This window comes from Lithobates pipiens, unplaced genomic scaffold (genome assembly GCF_037356315.1).
Source record: "Lithobates pipiens isolate NorthernLeopardFrog02 unplaced genomic scaffold, aLitPip1_a1.2 Scaffold_8, whole genome shotgun sequence".
NCBI lineage: Eukaryota > Metazoa > Chordata > Amphibia > Anura > Ranidae > Lithobates > Lithobates pipiens.
Window position 1 is genome coordinate 181,492,680 of NW_027507903.1, and position 7,272 is coordinate 181,499,951.

Below are 7,272 nucleotides of genomic sequence, written 5' to 3' on the forward strand. Positions count from 1 at the left end.
AGAGGCTGTTCTTCACCAGGTACCTACTTCCATATCTGGTGGCAATGTCCGGTGGCCCAAGAATTCTGGAAAAATATTTTTGCGATGGCCTCTACAGCTCTGGAAATCTCTATTCCTCTAGACCCAGCCTTGGCACTTCTAAACTTGAAACCTTCAACGCTAAGCTGTGCTCAATTTCAGCTATTTATCCATCTTAGCACTGCAGCCAAGCAAACTATTGCAAAGGCTTGGAAGTTGCAAACTTTGATAGTTGCAGAAGCTAAACACAGAATGAATAGATATCTCTAAAATAATTCAGTCAGAAAACTGTGTAAAATTCCAAGCGTGACACCGTGCAAAATCAACAAAATGAAAGAAAAAGCAAACAAAAAGAAACAAAGTAGCTCATTGAATAGAGTCTATATGTGAACTTGGGGTGAATAAAGTGACCAGTGATTAATTCAGTGCTTCTCCAGAGGGTTGCTAGAGAACGTGTCTAGTCCTTATTTTCAGTGTTTTCACGGCACATCAGGTGAAGTGGCCCCTTACCTTACTGCTGTAAGGTAAACAGCAGATCAACCAAATAGAAAGATCCAGGGATTATATCCCCTTTCCTGGCAGGTAAGTACTGGCCCCCACGGTTGATGTTTTCTATTTCTATAGTTTCCACACAGGTCTCATTGCTCAATGTTATTCCATAAGTGTTCCATAGGAAAGAGAGAAGTATGCTCCAATAGTGAAGTATGTATTGAAAATTTATTTACATAGATATATTGAACATGTACTCACACAGCGGAAGATAAAAACAGCTTTCAGACACAAACGAGCGTTCCACTCGTAATACGAACGTCACTTCCGGTATCCAAATTCCGACGCGTATCGTCACCGATCACGTGACTACATACATATTCACGGAAGTGTCTTTTATACTGGTGTATGTAGCGGCCATTGTTCCGGAGTCTCTCATAGACTCCTATTACCGTGGCCATTTTCTAGTGGATCAGGCTCCACCCGCGGCCATTTTATAATTACTCAAGTACACCCGCGGCCATTTTCTAGTGGATCAAGCTCCACCCGCGGCCATTTTTCAATTACTCAGGTACACACGCGGCCATTTTTTTATATGACCAAACGTCAGTCATTTCCCCATAGGAATCCCTCTATTTAAGACTCATATGGGCAAATTATTATACTACTGGGCTACACCCGCGGCCATTTTTCGTGTGTCTAGGTAACGTTTATTTACCAGGGGTAGCTCATATATTTAGATCTATCAGTTAATACCTTACTATCCCGCATTGGTTACATAATTCACTGTTAAAAAGTTCCATATTATATATCTAAATAGAGCACACACGAAAGACATAATCAGAATATTAAAACATAACCAATAAAAATTACAGCTAAAATAATTTTTTTATTAAAATTTAAAACCTAGAATTGGGCTGGGCTCTCTCTCACTCATATTAGATTCTCCTCAAGGGATAGGGGCATGCCTTTAGTCGCATTCGCATAACTGGTATAGGTGGCCCGTTACCCTTATTCAACAGCCCATAACTGCCAGGAAAGGGGATATAATCCCTGGATCTTTCTATTTGGTTGATCTGCTGTTTACCTTACAGCAGTAAGGTAAGGGGCCACTTCACCTGATGTGCCGTGAAAACACTGGCAACCCTCTGGAGAAGCACTGAATTAATCACTGGTCACTTTATTCACCCCAAGTTCACATATAGACTCTATTCAATGAGCTACTTTGTTTCTTTTTGTTTGCTTTTTCTTTCATTTTGTTGATTTTGCACGGTGTGTGCCACACTTGGAATTTTACACAATTTTCTGATTAAATTATTTTAGAGATATTTTGTATGCACAAGACACTTTGATATTTATTGCTGCTATTTTATTTAAGCACTGGACACTTTATACTCACTCATCTGATTTTTCACGACTGTATTTGTCTGAGGCACTTTATATATGTGCAATTATTTTGTATACACTGTGCAATATATAATTGTTTAATTTAGGGTATACTACACCCACTTAATAGGAAGAAATTGCATCTGTGTTAGCACAACTTTTAATATATATTTTTTGGTATAAGAGATTATAGTATAGTTTAATTTTATGAGGTAGCGCAACACCATTTGTTTGATTTTATATATTGGTATTACTTAGGGGGTAGGGTTATACCCCTGCAGGTGGCCTGCTGCAACCTATTTTTAGGGATAGCTTATGCTCTTGTTGATAGCGCAGGGATACTTTTACCATATTTTACAGAATGAATAGAGCTCTCATATATGCTAAGATGACAGCCATTGAGGACAATACTATTAATACATTTTTCAAGATCTGGCAACCATGGGTTAAACATTACTTCTCCTCTGATTTTGACCAGTCATTACTGTTACCCTACTAGAATACTCAATTCCCTACTAACTAACCACATGTTTCTATTCGTAGTCGGACCACCACCTGGAAAGATGCTCCTTCTTCTTTATTCTTTCTATATTTTCTTTTTTATTTACTGTTTTTACCCTTATTTCTTATTAGTGTCATACAATATGAGATGAATTATATTTCTTATTTAGCCATGTGTAATATAACTCATAGTGCTATTTCTTCCAAACTCTTTTTTTATTCTTCTTTCTTTCCTTATCTTTTTCAATATGTGATCCACATTTATGGGAAACTCTCTCATTATCACTTCATTTTCTATTACTTACAATTAATATGTAATATTTATCTGACTGTTTATTCTTAGCAAACAAACACTGCAATAAGAATGATACGACCCTGTTCTAAATATTTTTTTTTTTTATTTCCCACTTAATTCAACCCTGGTTATCGCAATAGCTGCTATATCTAAATGCCCCCACTCTTCCTGTCATGGGAGGGATGCCTAACACAGGCATCCAGCACAGAGTAAACAGATCAATGGGCTGCACTAAAGGAATCAGGCTCAAAGGTATTAAGGATAAAGACACATGTGCAAACCAAACACAGCAAACCATGAACAAGCAAGAATGCAAATAATAGCAACACAGCAACCCCAAAACCCTAACCTAACTAACTAACTATATATACACACGGAAAGGGAACACATATATATATAACAACAAGGCAGGGATGAGAGACAAGGGGAACAGGAGGCCAGGTGGAGGAAGCAGAAGCAAGGGGAGCCAAGGCAGGAATCAGGGGACAAGTCTCAGGAACCAGGTACAGGAAACAGAGTCCAGGACAGGGCAGGAAGTAGATCAGGAACAGGTTTCTGGCAACAGATCAGATCAGGCAGGGACAAGACTTGCAGGAAGGAATTCTGAAGCACTGAGCCTCAGTGAAGGGCGGGCTTATATACTCCCAGCAATTCCACATCAGGTGCAACTTGATCACTAGAATGTCCATTTGCTGGGAGACACCCACTGGTGGCCACCAGAACTGCACCCTTTGATGCCGAAAGAAACAGTGACACCAGCAGGCGATCCATGCAATAACACTGTTCCTGACACTTCCACAGATTATACCCATTTGGGGTGGAGGAGTGGTCTGGAGGCATGATATTTAGGACCTACAAATTGACCAGAGGCTCTCTGCTCGATATTCTTTTGTTCTTTATACATTGCTCATGTTGTTTGCTTCTATTTTATTTTTTTTCGTTTTTCTATCCCCTTCATTCACTCAATATTGTAAGTTATATTTATGTATATAACTAAAAACTTGTTTGACATTGACAGTATCCCATATATGATTGTATACATTCCACAGTTTTTGTTTTTTCTTCTTATGAAAATTCAATAAAAACATTGAACAAGAAATATACAAGGCCTTCCCTGAATAATACATTATCTGGATGGGAGCATTAACTGCTCTAAAACTTGGATATACAGTATCTTTCAGCATTGATTGTGCCTTTCCAGATGTGCAAGCCGCCCATTCCATAGGCACTACTGCAACTCCATATCATCAGAGATGCTGGCTTTTCAACTGATAGTTGAAAACAAGCCAGAAGGTCCCTCTCCTCTTTAGTATGGCAGGCACGGTGCCCTTAATTGCCGAAAAGATTGTCAAATTTCGATTGATCTGATGGTGATGGTGGGGTTTCTGGATCATGTTCACCAGTGGCAGCCCATTCATAGGGGTGCCCGAGCGCCGCCCAAGCTTTTTTTTAATGAACTGAATTTAAAAAAAAGGGTCACTTTAAGAGTGTCTGGGCGCCGGACACACGGCAGCCTATGGGAAGCTTCCCAGCTTGCAATCAGCTGATTGCAAGCTGGGAGGCTGATTTGCCTGTGTTTAGGGCGTGTGCAGGGCGCAAGCTCACACTCCCACTCGTCACTGATTTGCCCTGGCTCCTGTCTTGCCTTTTTTATTGGCTGGGACCGGAGGGTGAATGGGCGGTGCTTTTTCGGCACTGCCGCGTCACTTCTAGTTTCCCGGCAGGCTCACTGACAGTGACTTGTGGAGCGCGGACTCCGGAGACGTGACTGCAACTATCCGGGAGTCCGGCACTGAGACCCTTTAATGTGAGCGGGGAGGATCACAGTGGCAGCGGATGGATGGACACAGAGCTGGCAGACAGTGTACCAGAGAGCACCAGGTGAGTGCGGGGATTGGAGAGGATTGCTGTATTTACTCCCTCTAACTGCATGTCTCTCTCTCTCCTGGCATCATGCTTCCCCCACCTCCTCTGCAGAGCAGCAAACCGAGTGTGACAGTTCCACAGTGAGTACTGTGTCCTGCTGTGATATGTCATGGAGGGGGGAGGGTTGGGCTGCTGAGTGTCGTTCTGCGTGGCAGTGACTGGCAGCTGTGGGGTTTCTTCACCCACCCTGCATCTCCAACCTAAACATCCCCCTGCCTGCATCTCCACCCTAAACACCCCCTCGCCTGCATCTTTCCCCTTAACAGCCACCTGCATCTCCATCCTGAACACTCCCGACTGCATCTCCACCCTAAACACCCCCCTGCCAGCATCGCCACCCTAAACATCCCCCCTGCCTGCATCTCCACCCTAAACATCCCCCCTGCCTGCATCTCCATCTTAAACACCCCCTGCCTGCATCTCCACCCTAAACACCCCCCACCTGCATCTCCACCCTAAACATCCCCTCTGACTGCATCTCCACCCTAAACACCCCCTGACTGCATCTCCACCCTAAACACCCCCCAGGACTGCAACTCCACCCTAAACACCCCCCGACTGCATCTCCACCCTAAACATCCCCCTTGACTGCATCTCCACCCTAAACACCCCCCTCCTTCCCTCTCCACCCTAAACACCCCCCTTGCCTCTCCACCTCCCCTCTCTGCCTCTCCACCCTAAACACCCCTCTCCTTGCATCTCCACCCTAATCATCCCCAATCCTGGTCTCTCCACCCTAAACACCCCCCGCCTCTCTACCCTAAACTAATAACCTCTCTGTGTTTAATTAGTTAGGGGTTAGTATGAGGGAGAGGGTCCTGTGTAACAATGGGGGGTAGTTTTGAGGAAAGTGTCCTGTGTAATAATGAGTAGAGGGATGGTGGTAGGGGGGATTGGTTCTGTTTAACCATGGGAGGTATGTACTCTGTCCTGTGATGCTTGGGATGCATACTCTGTCCTGTGATGCTAGGGCTGTATACTCTGTCTTGTGGTGCTGAGCTGTATACTCCTGACACTATGGGTGGAAGTTAATGGAATAGAGGGGAGGGAGTGGGTGGATTCTATAAGGGGTGGGGCTTATGAGAAGTGGGATGGGTCAAAAGGGAGGGGCGGGGTCTGGCGCCCCCCCATCCTGAAACTTCACCAGCCACCACTGATGTTCACATATGGTTTCTACTCATGACAGAGCTTTACCTTGCATTTTTTGATGGCACAGCAAACTGTGCTCACAGACAGCGATAGTTGAAAGTATTCTTGAGCCTATGAAGTGAATCATGCCTGTGTTTAATCCAGTGCCATCTGAGTGCCCGAAGATCAGGGGCATCCAATAGTGTGTTTCAGCCTTGTTCCTTTATTTATCAAGATTCTCTGAATCTTTTGATGATATTATCCACTGTAGATGATGATATATTTAAAGCCTTTGCAATTTTAAATTGAAGAACATTAATCTGAAATTGTTCAACAATTTTTAGATGCAGTTTTTCAATGATTTCAATGATTGGTGAACCTCTGCCCATCTTTACTTCTGAGACACTCTGACTCTCTAATATGCTCTTTTTACACCCGGTTATAGTAGCCTTGTAGAGATGCTTACAAACCCTAATTAGCTGCACTCAGATTCCGCAGTGTAAACAGTGAACTTGAACTCTTGACTTTTTTGAGCTGTGTTTCACCGAAGACCTCTATAATCTGATTGTGGACCAAAGTCATTTTTATGCCCAACAGTACATCCCCGCCAACCAAAAATTGGTTCCCAGGCCATTTGAGTGGAAACCTATCACGGTTTAGAATTTAAAACTTTTTTGGGCCTATCACTTAACATGGGCAATACAGAAAAGAATAAATCGCCACATAAAGAGGTAGAGAAATCTCCATAGTGTAATTCTGTTTTATTGTTAAAAAGATCACGCACGATCTGCGTTTGGCACACACGCTACTCTTCTAGTTCTGTACCAGTGTTACATGCTTGTTTGCACAGGAAACTTGTGAGTGGGAAATTTGTATATTTTAAATCTTTTTAACAATAATACAGAATTACACTATGGCAATTTTTCTACCTCTTTATGTAACCATTAACCTGCCATCCTATTGAGAGAAATGGAAGAGCTTGAGTAAAGGCATCTAAACATCCACCTATGATAGGTGTATTCACATTCATAATCTGTGGAGGAGCTGGAGAAACAACATCTGAGCATTCATCTGTGACAGGAGCATTTACACTCATAATTTGGTGAGTAAGAGCACAAGAAGGAAGCACGGCACCTTATCACACATAAGAAGATTTGGAGCACTGATTGCACTTTGTTGTGAGGACTTTGATGATTTTTTGCACAGCTGGATTGTATGAACTTATAATTTATAATTATATAATTTATAATTTATGGTGTATATGTATGAATTGTATAATGTGAGGTAACAGCCCTGGGGATCTGCATATATATAATTTAAAGGGACCACACAATCTTTTTTTTTTCCAACAGCAGCCCATGCACTAGTTTGTAGCACTTTATTGTTATTATTATTTAACAGACACTTTTTTCTACCTTAGCAAACAAATATTTGTTTTCACTTTTTTCTGGCAGAGATTTCTTTATGCAGATCCATCAATGTGAATGGAGTAATCTGTTAGCCCAACATTAGAAGAAGGGGTGGATGTG